Source organism: Leopardus geoffroyi, chromosome A1, assembly GCF_018350155.1.
Source record: "Leopardus geoffroyi isolate Oge1 chromosome A1, O.geoffroyi_Oge1_pat1.0, whole genome shotgun sequence".
NCBI lineage: Eukaryota > Metazoa > Chordata > Mammalia > Carnivora > Felidae > Leopardus > Leopardus geoffroyi.
Genome location: NC_059326.1, coordinates 85662491 through 85684407, shown reverse-complemented (window position 1 = coordinate 85684407; position 21917 = coordinate 85662491). Strand labels below are relative to the sequence as shown.

The 21917-nt window shown below is 32.1% G+C and overlaps 1 long non-coding RNA gene across 1 annotated transcript; it reads right to left on the bottom strand.

The window, feature by feature from the left end:
* Positions 1–2486: 2486 nt before the first annotated feature.
* LOC123600790 lies at positions 2487–21425 on the bottom strand. The gene is made up of 2 exons (XR_006713799.1): positions 21377–21425; positions 2487–3958 (listed from the first exon to the last, which is right to left on the bottom strand). It is a non-coding gene; the product is annotated as an uncharacterized LOC123600790 (long non-coding RNA).
* Between the last annotated feature and the right edge of the window lie 492 nt (positions 21426–21917).

Genomic DNA, 21917 nt, shown 5'->3' with positions numbered 1-21917 from the left:
ATATGATAGGAATAAGGCCACTAATATATATCCTGGTCCTTTTGGAGAAACCAGTAGGAAGATGTATAGCATATATATTGTAAATATGATGGCATTTAAGAATATTACTCAAGGGTATCTTTCCCATTGTTCAAAATTTGCTATATTTATTTATTTTTTTAATTTTTAATGTTTATTTTTGAGAGATAGAGTGAGAGGGGCGGGGTAGAGAGAGAAAGAGGCACAGAATCTTAGCTCCAGGCTCTGAGCTGTCAGCACAGAGCCTCTACCTGAGGCTCTAACCTACAAACCACGAGATCATTACCTGAGCTGAAGTCAGACACTTAGTCGACTGAACCACCCATGCACCCCCAAATTTTCTATATTTCAATAACCAGCACAAGTTTTGCAAAAAAATGAAGCTATAATTGGATCTTATAAATAATGGACATTTTCCTGCAGAACAACTGCAAGAGGTGAATGCATTGCAATATATCCAGATAAGAAGCTGCCTGGGTCTAGATAACAGAGGCTTTCCTTCCTGGCAAGGAAAGGTCAATGGGATTTGAGTGTCCAAGGTATTCAGATTTTTTAATCTACTTAGATGCTTCCATTTCAATTTCTCTTTCCAATCAGTATACAATTTTAGCATAAGTCATATTGAGTCAGAAAATTCAATTTGTCTTATATTTCATCTCATCTTCACAAGATTTTTATTATGTTTTGTTAAGAGACCCCTGCCTCAAAAAAAAAAATCTTTTTAAGACAGTCATTGAATTTCATTGATTCTCTGACTGCTTTGAGTTGAGAATTAAAAAAAAAAAAATGAGTTTTTTTTTCCTGCAACTTATTTAGTGAGATCAGAAAAAACATACTCCAGTCCATAAATAATATGTTCTTTATTTCTACCATAATAAATTCTTTAAGGGTAAATTTTTCTTCCAAAATTTTTAATGCATTAGATTTTTACCAATTGCCAGTGATAATTCAAACAACTTTTTTTTTTCGGTTACAGTACATTCTGGTATACTAGCATTCCATTTTTCACTGGCAATTATTGTATTATTCTCTTTTCATCTAATCAGATTAGGAGAACAATTTCAGATTCCCATCTTTGAGGTTTTCCTTCCTTAAGACATCTTCTGACAGCAAACACTGTGTAAATTTGCATTATTTTGTAAACAAAATTCATTCATGCTTTTCCAGGTATAATGGATTTTATGATAGTGATTTAAATGTTTACCTGTACTTTAGAATGGCTGGGAGAGTGAAGGCTATTTTTAAAGGGTCTTGGGAACTCATGTGGTGGGTACTACAAATCTCAGAATGTATGTGATATTCCCACTGAAAGTCTTAATCTCTAGCATCAATGTAGTGTATATCTTGGGGGCTCACTTGGAAGTGGATTTAAAACACATCTTTATCATCTTTCTACACACATCTGCCTTCCTCAAAGTATAGCTCCTTTTGTTCTCATCTATTTTCCAAATCGTTGGTAAATGTTAGTCATAAACTGTGCAAGCAATGGGATCCCGAGAGTTGCATTTTCGAGTTTACTTCTGCCATGCAGCTAAGATCTTTGAGTTAATACCAACCTGACAACCGTTAAGATAGTCATTTAGGTTAGAAGAAGTGTGATTTTTAGCTTCTATGCTTCTTTAATGGAAGGGAGGTTGCAATAAAAAATACACTTAAAAATATTTCCAGTTATTTTCAGTGGTAACGAAACAAGATAAAAACCTGAGTTTTCTTGATGAAAATTCTGAAGTATTATTACATATATGCTATTTAAATCCCAATGGAAACGAAAAGAATAAGGCTAAATTTAAAAGAAAAAGAGGATAAATTGACTTCAAAATTGTTTTCACAATTTTCCTTTTATTCAGTAACAGTGCTGATACTCGTTTTCTTTTTTCTTGATATTTTGATAGTTTTTGCAAAATGAGTCCATTGTGAAAGGAGAAATGGACTGCTTTCTAATTATATGATTGTTGTGATGAATTGAGAATGTATTGATGTCTTTCTCAAATTTTGATTATTCTTACATTTGGATTTTAACACTGTACTATTTTTTTCTAAATGTAATAAAAACAAACTTTCAGCGATATTAAAGTTGCATGGCTATAAAATATGGGTATGATCACAGACACTGAAACAGTATTATGCCCAGTACCTTACTTCCAGGGACATTACCAAGTGTGAGGATTTAATATCTATGTAAACCACTTACAACTCTGGCTGGCACATTGATTTATAATCAATAAATACTAACATTAGCTTGGTATCTTACAAAAGTCCACACTAGAAAAATCCCTTTTTTTCACCTTAAAATCAATACTATATTAAATTAATCTCACCTTGTTATCCAATCCCAACTAACTTCACCATATGACTAATTTTCCCCTAGTTGACCGAAACTTAGCCAAATGTATCATTCCTAGATCAAGCTCATTTTCTGAAAAAATTTATATATCTGTTATTTCTCCAAATACAGGAAAAAAAGGGGATTAGAATGATGAGGGAACCTTTATTGAAATATATATAATTACATTATAAATGTACCCAAAATCACAATGGTGGATGTATATCTCTGGTTGAAAAAGACCCAGGATCTTGATATATATGGAAAACATGACATTTAAGAATGGAATGAAACATATAGTTGATTACAAATACATGTTGAAGATTTTGAAAGGAAAAGCAAAGGAGCTACTATCTGAAGGGCATCTGATGTCTCAAAGAATGATGAATATGAGAAGACAGTAGAGAAATGCCTTCCAAATTCAGAAGGAAACTGGTTATTAGCCTTGAATTTTATTCCAAGCCAAAGTAGAAATCAAATATAAAGACAGATGAAATTATTTTACACATATATGGAACAAATCATTGATCTGCTATGAAGTTATATTGAGAAGCTCTGTGAAGATGTGCTTTAGCAAAATGAGATGAAGCCTGATATCTCATGAGAAGTGGCTCCACTCAGGAGATTGTCTTTTTGAGAATCTCAATTGATATCTAAAGTTTGGAACCAAGAAATAACAGCTCTAGGATTAATTTAGATAAGTGTCACATGTACAGAGAAATAGCTAAAAGAATTTGAAGTGTTTGGCTCTGGATAACAAGACTGGTAGAGAAGAAGTTAGAGGAAAGTTACTGCTGTTTTTATTATAAACATTTTAGAACTATTTGAGGTTTAAATTTGTACATGTGTACCTTGATTAAAAAAAACATATTGAATACATGTTGACTATTATACAAGTCTCTAATTTGTATATTTTACATTAACATAAAATAAAATATAATTGTATGTTATAGGCAATTCATACTCCTAATTATATTTATTCATAAGGTTCAAACTCAATTCCATGTGGAAACTTTTACTATTTCCTATGCATTTGGCACTGTTCCAAGAAAATTGCTATAATCAATGAACTTCATACTCACAAAACCCTATACATACATACCCATTTTATACATAAGAACCAAAGGAAATAAAACTTAATTAGCATATCTGAGGTCACTAAAAATGATAAAATCAGGAAAAAACTTCACTTGCTCTGCATCTTCAGTGACAACTCTTCCATTGTGACAGCTATTATTTAACCATAGCAATTGTTAAGTTCCCAAGATAGAGGCATCTGGTGCTGACAAAAAAAAAATAATAATTATGCAACTGAATTTTATTTGTGTTTGCTTGTTTTTAAGGGAACATACTTATTCAATTGGGGGCATTTGAAGGATAGTGGAATAATTTTGCTTACGTAGCAAAACAGAAAGACAAACAAGAGATATTTACCCTGAGAGCAGTACAGGTAGAAGTGCAATTTTTCACAACTCTCTATGGTAGAGAGATTTTGTGGGCTGTTTAACCTCCTTAGTTTGTTGGTAATGTATGGCTCTGACATCAAGGGAAGATGAATCACTCCGAGTATTTTTACACGTAACACTTCCATTCACATAAAGATGTTTCTGGTAATATCTTGAGGAAAAATAATAGAAGGTGATAGTTTCTATATAGTATTTATGGAAAAATGATTTATTTGATACTGAACAATTAGTTGAATTTTAGTCCAAGTGACGACCAAAACATTGATCTGCTTAGGTGAGTAGTTTCCTTATTTAATGTCACCAGCCTTGCCTTTGCAAAACAGTTTAATCCAGTATAAATATAAGTAAAATCAAGCAATAATTTTACATACCAGATTTATGTATTTACTACATGTATGATGTCATACATTCTTCACAAATTATTCAATGACAAGAAAACTAAAATTGGGCTCAGACAATTTTTGATTTCAATTATGTATTTAAATTATTATTTAATTAAATTAAAATATTTAGAAAATATTAGCTATTTATTAATATTATTTAATATTGCTAGACTAAAGGATAAAATGAAATTGACACAATGTAAAATGATGGTGAGTCTGAACATTTTTGTCAGCACTATCCAGGATAATGAATCCAGAAGGAGAGAATGGAAAAATGGATCAATAGAACCACTGGAACTGACTTTGTTCTTTTGGGGTCATTTCACCATATCACCATATCACCCCAAACTTCTCTTCACTCTCATCTTCCTGTTTTTTCATGCAGCCCTTGCTGGCAATGTTATGATGATGACTGTTATTTAATTTGATTCTCTCCTCCATACTCCTATGTATTTCCTTCTCAGTCAACTCTCCCTGATGGATCTCTTACATAGCTCTATTTTTACCCCAACGATATTCATTGGCTTTTTGTCTAGAAGAAGCAGTGTTTCCTATATTGGTTGTGGAACTCAGCTTTTCCTTATCATGACTCTTATGGGAGCAGACTGTCTTCTTCTGGCAGTAATGGCTTATGGCCGCTATGTAGCTATATGCCATCCCCTCCATTACTCATTTCTCGTGTGTCCCATAGTCTGTGCATTCATGGTGTCTGTCACATGGCTGAGTGCACTTCTCAATGCCTTGATCCATGTTATCTATACTCTAGGTCTCCCTTACTGTGCCTCCAGGGAAATCCATCATTTCTTTTGTGAGATCCCAGCACTCCTGAAACATGTGTGTGTGTGTGTGTGTGTGTGTGTGTGTGTGTGTATTTAATGATGTTGTATTGCTTTATTTTTCCAATATCTGTCATCAGGGCCTCATATGGGCAGGTCCTTTCCACTGTTTTGGGATAAAGATCAAACTCAGGGAAAAGAAAAGCTTTGGCAACCTGTTCTTCCCACATGATTGTGATCTCTCTCTCTCTTTTTTCTAAAGTAAGCTTTTTGCCCATACAGAGCCCAACATGGGGCTTGAACTCATGACCTTGAGACCAAGACCTGAGCTCAGATCAAGAGTCTGTTTAATGACTGAGACACCCAGGAACCCTGTGATAACTCTCTTCTGTGAAACAATCATCATCAAGTATTTTCTCCCCAAAGTCTATCACACTGAAAAGTAGGACAAAGTGGTCTCTGTCTTCTACACCATGCTTACACTCATGCTTAATCCCCTCATTGATAATGTGTGAAACAAAGAGGTGGCTGGAGCTCTCAGGAAAGTCCTGGGAAGATAATTACACTAAGTTAATATCTGTTGATAAGAGACATGTAAGGATGGATCTTGGTTGCAAAAGAATATTACTGTAATCGAGATAGGAAATATATAGTAAGTAAATGCTACTTTTCTATAGACAACTCATGGCCAAATCTCTTCTTCCTATCCTTGGCAAACCGCTATTGGGGCAGAGCATTCCTTTCTCGTGTGCCTTATATGATCTTTACAAATTCATTAAGCAAAATTCTGTAAGTCAGAAATCTGCCAGTCAGCCATCAATATAAAATACAGCTGTCTTTACTCTCTTTATTTATTAAACAAGAGGGAAAAAATTAACCCTGTTCAATATTGACCCCGTACTGAATTTTATACTAATTCTTCCTAAATACCAGTATTATATCAACACTTAGGAAGTAAACATGTACAATGTATTGCTCAAAACTCAAGCTTTCCAACTTTTAACGTATTTAATTTTAAATATTTAAAATTTTGATGTTTAATTTTTACTGTCTATTTTTTAATCTACAAATGTCACTAGAGATAAACTATAGTTTTGATTTTTTTTTTGTCTGTTGGCAAGCAAATTCAATATGTGGCCAGCCCACAAACACAGTTTTTCCTTCCTGTTCTTGCCACATTATGTTAAAATTAATATTATAATTTTGTACTGTTTTGTTTTACTAATTCCTAGAAGCACAATATTATAGATGTGACAACATTCAAATAGTTATCTATAGTAGCTTGACTTAATTCATTCAGTATCTACCTTTACTTTAATGTTTATACTGTTTTCTTCAAATTTATATAAATATGTTTTTCTGTGCAGGTTTCTCTTTTCTAAGAATTTTTTTTCCTTAAAAATTTTCAAAATAAATATACTAAGGAAAAGATTATTTCTCTTGTTAATACTTTTGTCAAACTTATAACTCATGGAAAATTGTAACATAACAAACAGACATAAAAATTTAGTATATGTGTCATTATATTGTTTTTTATTTTATTTATTAAGTTAGTAAGTTATAGGGACCTCATAAATATTGCAACATTGATTAAAATTCTGAAATCAATTGATTGCGAAACTCTTTGTGGGTGTTATGTTCACATTCTTTTTTGGAATTTTTCCATTTTGCTCTTATCCAGGTGTTCATGTTGCTCTTACCAGCTCTGGTGTTCATATTTTCTCGTATGTTTGACTTATTTCTTACTTCTAACTATTTATTTATTTATTTATTTATTTATTTATTTACTATAACTAGCATTCAAAATTATATTAGTTTCAAGTATATTACCTTTAACAATTTACTTAATAGCACCCATTCATTGTTTCTTTTATAAAATAATTTTATATTTGAATATTTGAATTAACATGATTTAACTGTGAAAGTTTGATTCTTAAAAATTCTTATCACTTTCACATAATTTGTTTTATACTCCTGTTTATTTTTTATTGTCTTTTTGACTTAAAATATTTTATTCTTGTATTTAAATATAGTCTCTCAGTGGTACTTAATAAGTAATAAATCATCTTTAACTTTGTAAAGATTAATCATTCAGATATTATGGTCTCAGGTACACCTGATTCACCGTAGCAATGAAGATAACTACAGTTATGTTTTTCAGTAACACTGTTTCCGTTTTTGTAGATTTATAATATATTCTAATATTTGGCATTTTATATCTCTGCTTATATTTTGACATGCACACCCTATAATTTAATACTTGCATGAAAATTGACATTATGGCTATTTTCTGGAGTTATGACCCTTAAATGGAGCAACTCTGACAAAAAGATATGTTTAAAAAAGGTAGAGTGAAAATAAATGTAAATGTATATAAAATATGCATGAAAAATTATTTCTTTGTATTAGACCACTATCTTAGTTTAGGTAATTCTACCTCTTTTCTCACTTTCACTAGTTAGCCAATACTTAAAAACTGTAGTATTCTTCAGGCAACAATAACCAAAACTGCATAAACTAATATGCATTAAATATCCCTAGAAATTCCTCTCATCCATAGATGAGCTTTTAACCTATATCATAGCTTACCACTTTCTACTTTAGGAAAATAAAAGACACTAATGGGGAAATTGAACATACAACACTTGTTGAAATATTTATTTTTACCACACATCTGCTTTTTCAGAAAATGTTTCTCCTTGATTTCCATTATGGGGGTCTTAGTGGGCTTCTTTCTCCATCATGCTCTCCTATCTCACAGTGGTATGTGTTAACATGTGACCCGGTCCCACATCATATTACTCCAAATGACTGGTCACAAATACTGACCTGGCAATAGGCATGCCTTTAAATCAGGATAACACATTCCCTTCCCCCTAGATTTTTGTATCTTAGGCTAGTAGGCAAAAAAAGAGGTCTTAAAATTTCTCTTTTAGGTGAATTATAACTTAATAAAGACTTCTGTTAGCACATCATTGTGTTTGAAAACCCATTAAATTAATATTTAAAATCATGAATTGTCACAAAGAAATATAAATACTAATGGAAAAATTCCTAGGTTTTTAAATAAGGGGTCTATATTTGTCCATGGACCATCAGATCAAGCTGACTACCCCTGTGTTCTTCACTTAGGATGTGAAGTGGCTTTCTACCATTGGCCTCCAATCTCATGTATGCATTTTCATTTATGTGTATTAGCAAACAGTCTTCTGTAGACACTGAGTTTGTTATACCTTTAATAGAGAAATATTTATTAAGTATTCCCTCAGTAATAATTCATAAAGTTTAACCATTGAATGCTAACATATATGCAATGTTAAAGTTTTAATGCCTATGTACAGGAAGGCTGGAATTTCATTCATCATTGTGAATTCTTCTTGCTTTGCTGACGTAGTTTAGTTAGTTAATTTAAGAATATATTTCTTGTAACATTTTACCAATAATGGAAAACTTTTTAAATGTACTGTCTACATTTCAAAATTGTTTTCTTAAATTTTATTCTGTGTTCTTGATCTATATATTTTATATTTATATATTTTGTCAGGGAAATTATTTTTCACATTGAACGTATTAATCCTTTTGTCTGATATAAAACTGTTTTTAGTTTTTCTGCTACCTTATCACTTTGCACATGTCAAAATGCAGGAATAGCAGAAGTAAAAGTAACAGATCACTAAATTAGTAAGTGATGAGAGTTTATTTAACATATAAAAATCGTTTGTGAACTGGGAGCTTTCAAACTAACAATGGAATGTATATTGCCTCAGATGTATATTGTTTTAAGACAGCTTATATAGTGTCTAGTCAGATAATTTTCAAGTTTGGCATCAATTTGTACTTGATTTGAAAAAATTGTTAGACTTCAAATATGGTCATTAGGCCACCAAAAATTTATTTGCCAATTATTAGAAAAGTCAGATATCCTGCATATCAAATAAATGTGACCTCAAGATGTTTTCTTTATCCAGAATTTAGAAATAAATAGAAAAGATGAGATATAAAATCCCAAGAAGAGATTCCTAAATTTTAACCAACAGTTTAAAATCACACTGTAAGACAAACACAGAAAAAGTATATACATTCATACTTAATGGTGCAGGCACTCAATTACATAAAACCATTTACATTCAGTTATATTCTGAATCATATCAGGAAAATCAGTGTATAATATATCTTCAAAACAACATTTATCTAAGAGGCATTTTATTTCATTTAGTTTCAAAGATCTTAGTGGTAAATTATTTGTGTTTTGTGATTCCTATTTTCTAAGATGAATATTGACACCTGTGCTTTTGTTATGGTTTATATTCATCTTATAAAAGGTTATTTACTGAGGTATGGGTTGGCTGTGTCCCTTTTGTTTTTATATATTATTTTGAATTAACTCCTCAGACCTTATAGTTGTAACTATTACATTAAATTTTATTACTGGGACAATTTTAGATAATTTTTGTTTAGGATGTTTAGGATGTTGACAACTTAAACTTACAATTTTAGTTCTCAAGAAATCTTCACTTTGTTTCTATTTGTTTAGTATCTGTTTATTGAAAGAATGTGATCTGAACTATAAAAATTGATTAAATATGTCTTTCTTTGGAATAAACAGTTTCTTTTTGTGAATATTTCTTAGGTGGTAGTAAATAAAATATAACTTATTATCATACAAAATGCTTACTTGTTATTTATATTGTTTAGTGCTTAAAACAGATTTATTAATTACGTAATTTTATAATTTTCTATTTTGCTTTCTTTTTCTGACAAACACAATTCTGTTTAAGTCAATATATCCTATTTTAAAATACAATTTTTAGCTTACATGTTTAATATATTATATCATTTATTATTTAGAAATAAATATAATTCATATGAACATATTTTTACAAACAGATAAAAATAATAGAAGACCCCTGGAACCATCAATCCTCATACAACGTTAGAATAATATTGCCACACATGATATTTTGTATATTTCTTTTTGGTGGAAACACCTCCCACTTCCCAAATTAATGACTGCAATGAATCTTATATAATTACATTTTTATTTTTTTAATATTTAGCAATATTATTTGCCATGCTAAAATATAAAATAAAATTTTTGAATTTTAAATCAAATATAAATAGAAAATTATTATATGTATCTATGCTGTGTCTTATTTCCTTTGCCTGACATTTTGCTTGTAACATTGTTTCCAATATTCTAACTTATTTATAGTTTACTTCCATACCTGAATAATATTCATTATATATATATTTTTTCAATATATAATATTGTTGAATTTGGAGGATTTTTTTTATAATTATAACTTCTCTATCAGTATTTGTTATATGTGTTCTATCACAAATATACGTGAATTTTTTGAGGTATGAGTATGAGTAGAATTGGTAGGTAGAAAGTCTGAAAATTTTAAAATTTATTGGATGTATTAGCTTCCTAATGCTGATATAAAAAAACACCAGAAGACTTGGTGGATTACAACAATGTAAATTTACTCTCTCAAAGTTCTGGAGTCCAGAAATTTTACTTCAAGGGGTTGACAGGGTCCTATAACAGTCCTAAGGGAGACAATCCTTTGTCTCTTCCAGTTTCTGCTTGCGCTCAATGTTTCCTGGCTTTTGCAGCAGAATGTCAATCTCTCTCTCTATCTGAACATGGCTTTATCCCCTCTGGATATATTTATGTGTCCTTTCCTCTTTAAAACAAAACAAAACAAAACAAAACAAAACAAAACACACAAAAAACTCACTCATTTAAGGCCCATTCTGAATCTAAGATGATTTCATCTTGAGATCCCAAACTAAGTACATATGCCAAGACATGTTTCCAAAGACCACATTCTAATGTTTTAGGGTAGAGACATAATGTTTTGGAGACACATCATGAGACATCATTTAACCCACTAAACTAGGTAATGCCAAATGGTTTCATAAGTGATTGTGTTCATTTAATTCATTCTTGTGTGAATTCCTATTATTTGATGATCTTAAAAAAATACTTAATTTTCAATTAAATTTCTACCTATATCATGATTGTGTAGCTATATCTCCTTGTACTTTGCATATCTTTGGTTACTAATAAAATTTTGCAACACTTAATATGTTTATTTTTCATTGTCATCTGTTGTTTTAGAAGTTACATTCAAACAGTTTGCCTCTTTTAAAAAATATTGGATTGGGTGTTTTGTTGTTGATTTTAGAAGGTTTTTTTAAAATATTTATTTATTTATTTATTTATGTATTATTTTTACAGAATCTAGATACAGAGCATTTTATAATTACCCATGTTACAGTTATACTACCATCACTTTGATCTGGGTTCTCATGTTCTTAATGCTGAGACATGTGAACAATTATAATTGCCATTAATGTCACATTAATCACTCCTTCCCTTTTCAAGGTTAGTGTTCATGTATACTATCCAATAAGTTATTTTATATCCTTCAGTCAAAAATCTATTCCTCTTTGACCTCTTACTAAATTTTCCTCTCAAATATGTTTTATGACAAGTCTGGAAATCATTATTTTGGAGCTGGGTACTATTAATATCAAATTTGTTATTTTTAAAAGGAGATATCTAATTCACACTATTATTTGAAAAATATCTTATCCTCCAACTTTCATAAAGTGTATTTTTTGTTATAAATTATCTATATATCTATGTTTTTCATTATGGCCGGTTTACTTTGTTCCTGAGTCTGTCTTTTGCATATAGAAAACAATCCCAATTACTGGAATTTTGTTATTATAGTAAAACAAATCCTTTGCCCTTGTTTTATTAAAAGAATATCTTAGCTTTGTTTTATGTTTGCCTTTTCATATGTCTCTCCAATTAACACATTGTGAATTTTCACAAAAAAAGTGCATAATTTATGATTCTATAAATCAAAAAATCAATCCTTTAGTTCACATACATTGAAGAGAGTCAGCATGGAAAATTCTCCTGCTGTTATATTTGTAGCATTAATTAATGAAATTATAAAGGCCAAAATTTGTTATTGTCAGTTTGATTCATGGTTATCATTGTACTGCATTATAAAAAGACATCAATTAGCATAGTCCTTTGCCCATTGTCTTATGTATCAGCATATTTCTATATCTCCTTTGTAAAATGTTCAAGGTACTGTCACAGTTTGTATCTGTGAGTTTGTTTTCTTGTTGATTAATGGGAGTTATTTTTAATAGACCATAAACAGAGCCTTTGTTATTTTATATCTATTACAGATATCCTCTCACATTGTGAATTTTTTACTAATTTATTTATAAATGTCTTCAATTTTAATGTAAGAAAGTAGTCAAGGTTTTTAAGATTAGTGCTTTTTACAAATTTTAAAATGTTTGCTTATATTGTGGTGGGAATAGAATAATGTACAGTTGTCAAGTCACTATGTTGTGCAACTGAAATTAATTTAATATTGTGTGTCAAATAAACTTCAATAGAAATATTTTTAAAATAATATAAAGATATTTGTCATTAAGACATCATAAATACATTCTCCTCTATTAGCTTCTGAATACATTATTATTATTTTTATAAGACTTTATTTTTCGGTAATCTCTACACCCAACGTAGGGCTTGAATTTACAACACCAAGATCAAGAGTCACATGTTCCATGGACTGAGCCAGCCAGGTGTGCCAAAGAATTATTATTTTGATCTTTTATATTTAGTTGCAAATCCAAGTATTATGGATTAAAAAGAATATTCTTTTCATACTGGTTGACACTCATTAATTATGTCTTAAAAAGTTCTTATTTATTATAAACAAAAATATTTCTACCCTTTGTTTTGTGATGTTGCCACAGTCAGAATTACTTTTTTCATATATAACTTTATAATTAATGAAATATAATATTTTTTAATTTTTTTAATCTTTATTTATTTTTGAGAGAGAGACAGCATGTGAGCAGGGGAAGAGCAGAGAGAGAGGGAGACACAGAATCTGAAGCAGGCTCCAGGCTCTGAGCTGTCAGCACAGAGCCTGACATGGGGCTCGAACTCATGGACTGTGAGATCATGACCTGAGCGGAGGTTGGAAGCCCAACCCACTAAGCCACCCAGGTGCCCCTGAAATATAATATTATTAATATTTATATATTATAGATATGGCCTTTACTACTCACTTTTCAAATTCCATCTAAAAAATAAATAAACAAACAGAATAACTAATTCATTATTTTAAAGCTGGTGATTTCCTTGAGTTTGCATTAAATCTCTATATTATTTGAGCAACACAAGAAAGGAAGATAAGAAACACAAAGATCACATGCTAGTAAAGAGACCCACTAAAATAAATAAAATTTAATTGTAAGATTAGAACATTTCCCCTCCTCCATTTCAAACTAAAACAGTTTCTATAACCTGGTACAATATACCCAGTTTTCAAGAAAAAAAAAATACAAGACATGCTAAAAGGAAATAAAATAAAACAGCAACAGAGTCTCAAGAGAAAAAATAAGACCCAAAAGCAGATTCAGACATAATACAGATATTGGATTATCAGAAAGGGCATTTATAATAGCTATGATTTATATGTCAACAGCTCTAAGGGAAAAAGTGGGCAACATGCTAAATCAGATGTGTAATGCAATTATTGAGATAGAATGTATAAGAAGAAATCAATGGTAAATTTAGATCAAAAACACAAAGAAAGGGATCTCTGGGTGACTCACTTGGTTAAGCATTGGACTTCCACTCAGGTCATATTACATGAGTTTAAGCCCCATGTCAGACTCTATGCTGTCAACAGAAAGCCTGCTTTGGATCCTCTGCCCCCACTCTCCCTGCTCCCCTTCCAGGCTTTTTTGTTTTCTTTCTCACATTCAAAATAAATAAATACACTTAAAATAAATAATAAAAATCATAAATAAAAATCATGAAGTAAAATACAGAATATTTTGATGGACTGATCAGTCAACTGGACAAAACAGGGAAAATAAGCAAATTTATAGGTCAATAGAAACTTTTTAAGCAGAAATAAAATGATAAAAAGAACAAAATATAGAAAAGAACAAAACACTCAATGCTTATGGATTGGAAGAACAAATGTTATAAATCATACTACCCAAAGCAATGTACACATTCAATGAGATCTCTATCAAAATACAAGTAGAGTTTTTTACAGAGCTAGAAAAAACAATCCTAAAATTTGTATGGACCCACCAAAGACCCCAAATAGCCAAAGTAATAATTTTTTTTCTATTTATTTATTTATTTATTTATTTATTTATTTATTTAAATTTTACTTAGTTAACATGCAGTGTAATTTTGGCTTCAGTAGTAGACAGTGATTCATCACTTACACACAAGAGAAAGTGCTCATCATAACATGTGCCCTCTTTAATACCTATCACCCATCTAGCAAATTCCACACCCACCTCCCTCCATCAATGCTCAGTTTGTTCTCTATCATTAAGAGTCTCTTGTCGTTTGTGTTCCTCTCTCCTCTTTCTCCCCTTCCTAAACATTCATCTATTTTGTTTCTTAAATTCCACATAGGCATGAAATCATATGATACTTGTGTTCCTCTGACTGACTTATTTCTGTTAGCATAATACATTCTAGCTCCATCCACATTATTGCAAATGTCAAAATTTCATTCTCCCTGATGGGTGAGTAACATTCCATTGTGTGTGTGTGTGTGTGTGTGTGTGTGTGTGCGTGTGTATACACACACATATTATATTTCCATTAATCAGTCTGTGGACATTTGGGGTCTCTTCATACTTTTCCTATTGTTGATAATGCTGCTATAAACAGGGGGCATGTACAGCTTTGAATCTGTATTTGAATCGAGTTTTATATCCTTTGGGGAAATACCTAGTAGTGCAATTGCTGGATGATAGGGTAGTTCTATTCTTAGTTTTCCTAGAAGCTTCCATCCTGCTTTCCAGACAGGCTGCACCAATTTGAATTACCAACAGGGCAAGATGGTTCCTCTATCTATGTATCCTTGCTAAAACTTATTGTTCCTTGTGTTCATTTTAGCCATTCTGATAAGTGTGAGGTGGTTTTGCATCATAGTTTTCATTTGTATTTCCCTGATGATGAGTGGCGTTGAGCATCTTTTCATGTGTTTGTTAGCCATCTAAATGTCTTCTTTGGAAAAGTGTTCATGTCCTCTTCCCATTTATAATTAGGTTATTTGTTTTTTGGATGTCAAGTTTGTCAAGTTCTTTATAGATTTTGGATACTACCCTTTATCAGATATGTCTTTGAAAAAAAATCTGCTTGCATTCCACAGCTTGCCTTATAGTTTTATTGATTGTTTCCTTTGTTGTGCAGAAGCTTTTTATCTTGATGAAGTCCCAGTAGTTCATTTGTGTTGTTTTTGTTACCCTTACTTTGGTTAAAGTGTCTATTAAGAACTTGATGTAACCAAAGTTAATGAGGTTGCTGCTGCTGTTCTTCTCTAGGATTTTGATGGCTTTCTGTCTCACACTTAGATATTTCAACCATTTTGAATTTATTTTTGTGTATGGTGTAAGAAAGTGGTCCAGTTTCATTCTTCTACATGTCAAAGACCAGTTTTTCCAACACCATATGCTGAAGAGACAGTTTTTTCGATTGGATATTCTTTCCTGTTTTATCAAAGATGAGTAGCCCATACAGTTTTGGGTCCATATCTGTGTTTTCTATTTTGTTCCACTGATTTATGTGTCTATTTTTATGCCAGCACCATGTTGTCTTGTTGGCTACAGCTCTGTACTATAGCTTGAAAACTGAAATCATGATGCTACATTTTTGTTTTTCTTTTTCAGAATTGTGTTGCTGTTCAGGATCTTTTGTGGTTCCATAAAAATTTTAGGATTGGTGTTGTTCTAGCTCTTTGAAGAATACTGGTGATATTTTGATAAGTATTGCATTGGATGTGTAGATTGCTTGGATAGTATAGATATTTTTAAAATGTTTGTTCTTCCATTCCATGAGCATGTAATGTTTTTGCAATTTCTTTGTGTCTTCAATTTATTTCATAAGCTTTCTATAGTTTTATGAGTATATATCTTTAAACTCTTTAGTTGGGTTTATTCCTAGGTATCTAATTGCTTTTGGTACAATTGTAAATGGGATTGATTCCCTGAATTCCTTTTCTGCTACTTTATTAGTGTATAGAAATGCAACATATTTCTACATGTTGATGTTATATCCTGAAACTTTGTTGAATTTATGTATAGTTCCAGGAATTTTGTGTGGGGAGTCTTTTGGGTTTTCTACATCAAGAATCATGTCATCTGCAAATAGTGAAAGTTTGACTTCTTCCCTGGTGATTTGATGCTTTTTATTTCGTTGTTGTTGTTGTCTGATTGCTGAGGCTAAGACTTCAGTATTATGTTAAGAGTAATGGTGAGAGTGGACATTCTTGTCTTGTTCCTGACTTTAAGGAGAAGACTTTCAATTTTTCCTAATTGAGGATATTAGATGTGGGTGTTTCGTATATGGCCTCTTTGATGTTGAAGCATGTTCTGTCTATCCCTACTTTGTTGAAGGTTATCAAGAAAGGATGTTGCATCTTCTCAAATAATTTTTCTGCATATAGGCAGGATCATATGGTCTTATCCTTTCTTTCATTATTGTGATGTATCACATGGCTACATTTGTGAGTATTGAATCAAACCTACAACGCACCAAAAAATACCACTGAACTTGGTGAATAACTCTTTCAATATACTGTTGAATTCGATTTGATAGTATCTTATTGAGAATTTTCCCATCCATGTTCATCAGGGATGCTGGACTATAATTCTCCATTTTAGTGAGTTCTTTGTCTACATTTGGAATCAAGGCAATGCTGGCCTCAGTATGAGTGGAAGTTTTCTTTCCATTTCTATTTTTTGAAACAGTTTGAGAATAGATATGACCTCTTCTTTTAATGTCTGGTAGAATTTCCCTGAGATGCCATCTGGTCCTGGATTTTGTTTGTTTGCAGATTTTTGACTACAGATTCAATTTCTTCGCTGTTTATAGGTGTGTTCAAACTTTCTATTTCTTTTCTGGTAGTTTGTGAGTTTCTAGAAATTTGTGAATTTTTTCTAGATTGCCCAGTTTGTTGGCATATAATTTTTCACAGTGTTATCTTATAATTTTTCTTTTTAATTTCTGATGTTTTGGTTTTGATATCTCCTTTTCCCTTCATGATTTTATTTGATTGGGTCCTTTTTCTTTTCTTTTGTTAGGTCTGGCTGAGTGTTTATCAATTTTATTAATTCTATCAAATAAATAGCTCTTAGTTTCTTTGATCTGTTCTGTTTTTTGTTTGTTTCTATATCATTTATTGCTGTTCCAATCTTTGTTATTACTCTTTCTCTGCTGGCTGTAGACTTAATTTGCTGTTACTTTTCTAACTCGTTTAGGTGTAATGTTAGGTTTTGTATTAGAACTTTCTGGCTTTTTGAATATACCTGTATTGCAATCTGTTTCCCTCTCAAGACTGTCTTTGCTGCATCTGAAAATTTTGGAAAGACTTTGTCTTTCCATTTTAATTGTCTTCCATATATATATATATATATATATATATATATATCCATTTTAATTTTCTTCCGTGTGTGTGTGTGTGTGTATTAAAGAAGAAATTAATATGTATATAATATGGACAGGATATGTATATATATATATATATATATATATATATATATACATATATATATATGTGTGTGTGTGTATGTGTGTATATATATATATATATATATATATATAATTTCTTCTTTAATTTTCTGGTTAACCCATTCAATCTTTAGTATGATGTTTTCTAATTTCCATGTACTGAGGTTTTTCCTTTTTTTTTTTCTTGTGGTTGACTTCAAGATTCACAGCATTCTAGTCTGAAAATATGCATGGTATAATCTCAATATTTTTGTACTCACTGAGGCCTAATTTGTGATCCAGTATGCGATCTATTCTGGAGAATGTTCCATGTGCACTTGGGACGAATTTGTATTCTGCTGCTTTAGGATGAAATGTTCTGAATATATAAGCTAAGTCCATCCGGTCCAGTGTAACATTCAAAGCTGTTGTTTTCTTGTTGATTTTCTGCTTAGATGATGTGACTATTACTTTAAGTGGGATTTTAAAGTCCCCTACAATTACAGTATTATTATCATTGGGTTCTTTATGTTTGCTACTGATTGATTTATATGTTTGGTTTCATCCAAGTTGGGGGCATTATTATTTAAATTTGTTATATATTCTTGATGGATAGACCCCTTATATATGATATAATGTTATTTTTCCTCTCTTGTTACAGTTTGTTTTAAAATGTAGTTTGTCTGATATAAGTATGGCTACTCCAGCTTTCTTTTGATGTCCATTAGCATGATAGGTGGTTCTCCAGTCCCTCACTTTCAATCTGCAGGTGTCCTCTGGTCTAAAATGAGTCTCTTGTAGGCAACGTATAGATGAATCTTGTTTGTTTGTTTGTTTGTTTGTTTGTCTTATCCATTCTGATAACCTGTGTCTTTTGATTGGAGCATTTAGTCCATATACATTCAGAGTGATTATTGAAAGATGAATTTAGTGCTATTATGTTGCCTATAGAGTTGGTATTTCTGGTGATGTTCTGTAGTCCTTCAGAGTGTTTGTTACTTTGGTAATTTTTGTTTGTTTTGTTTTTTCCTTTACTCAAAGAGTTCCTCTTAAAATATCTTGCAGGGTTGATTTAGTGGTCATGAACTACTAGTTTTTGTTTTTCTGAGAAACTCTGTATATCTTTTTCTTAATGATGGCATTCTGGGTAAAGAATTCTTGGCTGAATATTTTTTCCTATTCAGCACCTAATATATATCCCACCACTTCTTTCTGGTTTGCCATTTTTCTGTGGACATATCTGCAACAAACCTGTTATGTCTTCCTTTGTAGGTTAAGGCCTTTTTTTTTTTTTTTTTTTTTTACCTTGCTGCTTTCAGAATTATTTCCTTGTCTGTGTATTTTATTTTGAATTTGCCTATGATATGCCTTAGTATAGCCAACTTTTGTGGGATTTCATAAGAGTTCTCTGCATTTTTTTGGATCTTGATGCCTGTGTACTTCCCAGATTAGGAAAGTTTTCAGCTATAATTTGTTCACATAAAACTTCTGCCCTTTTTCTCTCTCTTCATCTTCTGGGACCCTTATGCTATGAATGTTATTCCTCTTTAACAAGTTGCTGAATTCTCGAAGTTCATATCATGGTCTTTTCCCTTTGTTTCCCTCTTTTCCACTTCATTATTTCCCATAATTTTATCTTCTATATCAATGATTTGGTACTCTGCTTCATCCATTCTTGCCATCATAGCATCCATTCTAAATTGCATCTTGGTTATATAATTTTTAATTTCAGCCTGATTGGTTTTAGTTCTTTCATCTCTGAAGAAAGGGTTTTTTTGGTGTCTTCTAGGATATTTTCAACCTCTAGTAGTATTCTTATAATAATGGTTTCAAACCTCATTCAGTCATCTTACTTATATCTGTGCTCATTAAATCGCTGGTCATATCATTGCCTGTGTGTGTGTGTGTGTGTGTGGTGATATTCTCCATTTCGTTATTTTGTCCAGAAAAGAAAAGAGCAAAGAAAGGAAAGAAAAGAAATCAAACAAACAAACAAAAATAAAGACGTGTTTTTGTCTGCTTGTTAAAACAATCTAGATAAAAGAACATGTATATATAAATTTGTATGTATAAAAATAAAAGGTAAGAAAATACTAATAGTAAAACTAAGTAAACGTTAAGTAAAAATTAAGTAAAAAATAAATAGAAAAAATAAGAAAATAAATGAAAAAAGTATAAAGAATAAAAGTAAAACAGAAGTTTGATACTATTTCCCCTAGAGCTGAAGCTTTACAGCACTATGATCTGTACACTAGGTGGAAGGGAGATTTTGTGCTGGTCTTCTGGGGAGAAGAGCCTGATGTTCTCTGATTCTCAGTCTGACCTGTTTCAGAGGAAATGCATCTCCTGGGTATAGGGCGGAGGGGTTTGGCTTAAGTGGCTCCATCCTCCACTAAGTGGTACTGTTTTGGTCCCTGAAGGCTTTCAGCTCTACAGGGCTGAATGAATCTGGCCACACCCTGCTCTACAGTCCAGGAGCTGAGTTTGCACACTGCCCCCACTCTTCAAGGAAACCTCATAGAAGAGCAATTAGTCACCAGCCTTGTGTCCCCAGTTTCCATCAGAACCCCATGTTCTCCCAGCCAGTGTCCTTTCTTTTTTTTTTTTTTTAAGTTATTTATTTATTTTCAGAGAGAAAGCACAAGTGATGGGGGGTGGAGAGAAAGAGGGAGAGAATCCCAAGCAGACTCCATACTGTCAGCGCAGTGCTGGACATAGGGTTCAAACTCATGAACAGTGAGATCATGACCAAGCCAAAGTCAGACACTTAATCAACTGACCCAACTAAGCACCACTCTGTCCAAACTTTTTTTTTTTTTTTAATCTCAGGTGTGCCACTGAGTTTCAAAACTACAAATCGTAAGGATCCCATGGTGTGGACCTATGATATTCATCTAGGGGAATGTCTTGCCATGTTTTCACTGGCCTGTGGGAAAAAGTAGTGATAGGACTATACAGCTGTTCAAAGTTCATATCAAAACAGAGCAGAAATCCAGTACCCCTGCTTGCAACCCTCATATAGGGCAAATCTCTTCTCTGAAGCCTGGAAACAACACAGAACTTTGACACTTGGCACAAACTGTTTCTGTGGCCACCTAAGGAAGGGATCCTCAGACCACACTGTCACTCCAGGGATTCTACCCTTCTTCACCACTTGCGCACCTTTAAGCCAGGCACTTCCCCCATAGTAACAGACTGCTAAAAGTTCAGATTGTGTGCTCTGCTGCTTATACTACTATGTGGTAACCTCCCTGTGGCTTGGACCCAGAGCACTATCTCCCTTGGTAAACTGCACGTTGTACCTTCCAAAAGGTGGTCCTTTTTTTTACATGTAGTGTTGCAGTTTTTATTCATTCAGGCCGTCAATTGATTTATTTGACATTCAGAATGATTTTATATCTATCTAGCTGTGTTCAAGAGATGAGACAAGCTTAGAGTCTCCCTTCTCCTTTGCCACCCTAAGTCCTCCCTCCTCCTTGGTACCATTTCTATTTACTAATGAAGTAGCAGAAAGAGAAATTAGAAAGGAATCTGGGTGGCTCAGTTGGATAAGCATCCAACTTCAACTCAGGCCATGATCTCAGGATACACAAGTTCAATCCCTGTGTCAAGCTCTGTGTTGACAGTTAGAGCCTGGCCTGATTTGGATTCTGTGTCTCCCTCTCTCTCTGCCCCTTCCCTGCTTGTACTCAGTCTCTGTCTCTGTCTCTGTCTCTGTCTCTCTCTCTCTCAAAAGCAAATAAAACATTAAATTTTTTTTAAAGAGAAAGAGAAATTAGAAAATGAGTCCATTCAAATTGTTCCCCCAAATATAAAACAGATATGAATGTACTTACCCAAAGAGATGAAAAATCTGTACACTGAAAACTATAAAACTCCAATTAAATAAATTGAAGATGACACAAACAAATAGAAAGATATTTCATCTCATGGATTGGGAGAATTAATATTTTCAAAAGGTCCATACTATGCAAAGCAATCTGCAGATTCAATTCAAAACCTGTAAAAATATAAACAATATTTTTCACAAAAATAACAGAAATAACACTAAAATTTTCATGGAACCACAAAAGACCCTGAAATACCAAAGTAATCCTGAGAAAGAAAAACAGAGCTGGATGTATCACAATTCCAGATTTTAAGATATCTGGAAATAAGCCCACCATTTTATGGTCAATTAAAATATAACAATGGAGGCAAGAATATACAATGGAGAAAAGACAGCTTCTTCAATAACTGATGCTGAGACAAGTGTATAACTACATGCAAAAGAATTAAACTGGACCACTTGTTAATACCAAACACAAAAACAAATTCAAAATGGATTAAAGACCTAAATGTATCACCTGAAACCATTAAATGCTAGAATAGAAAACA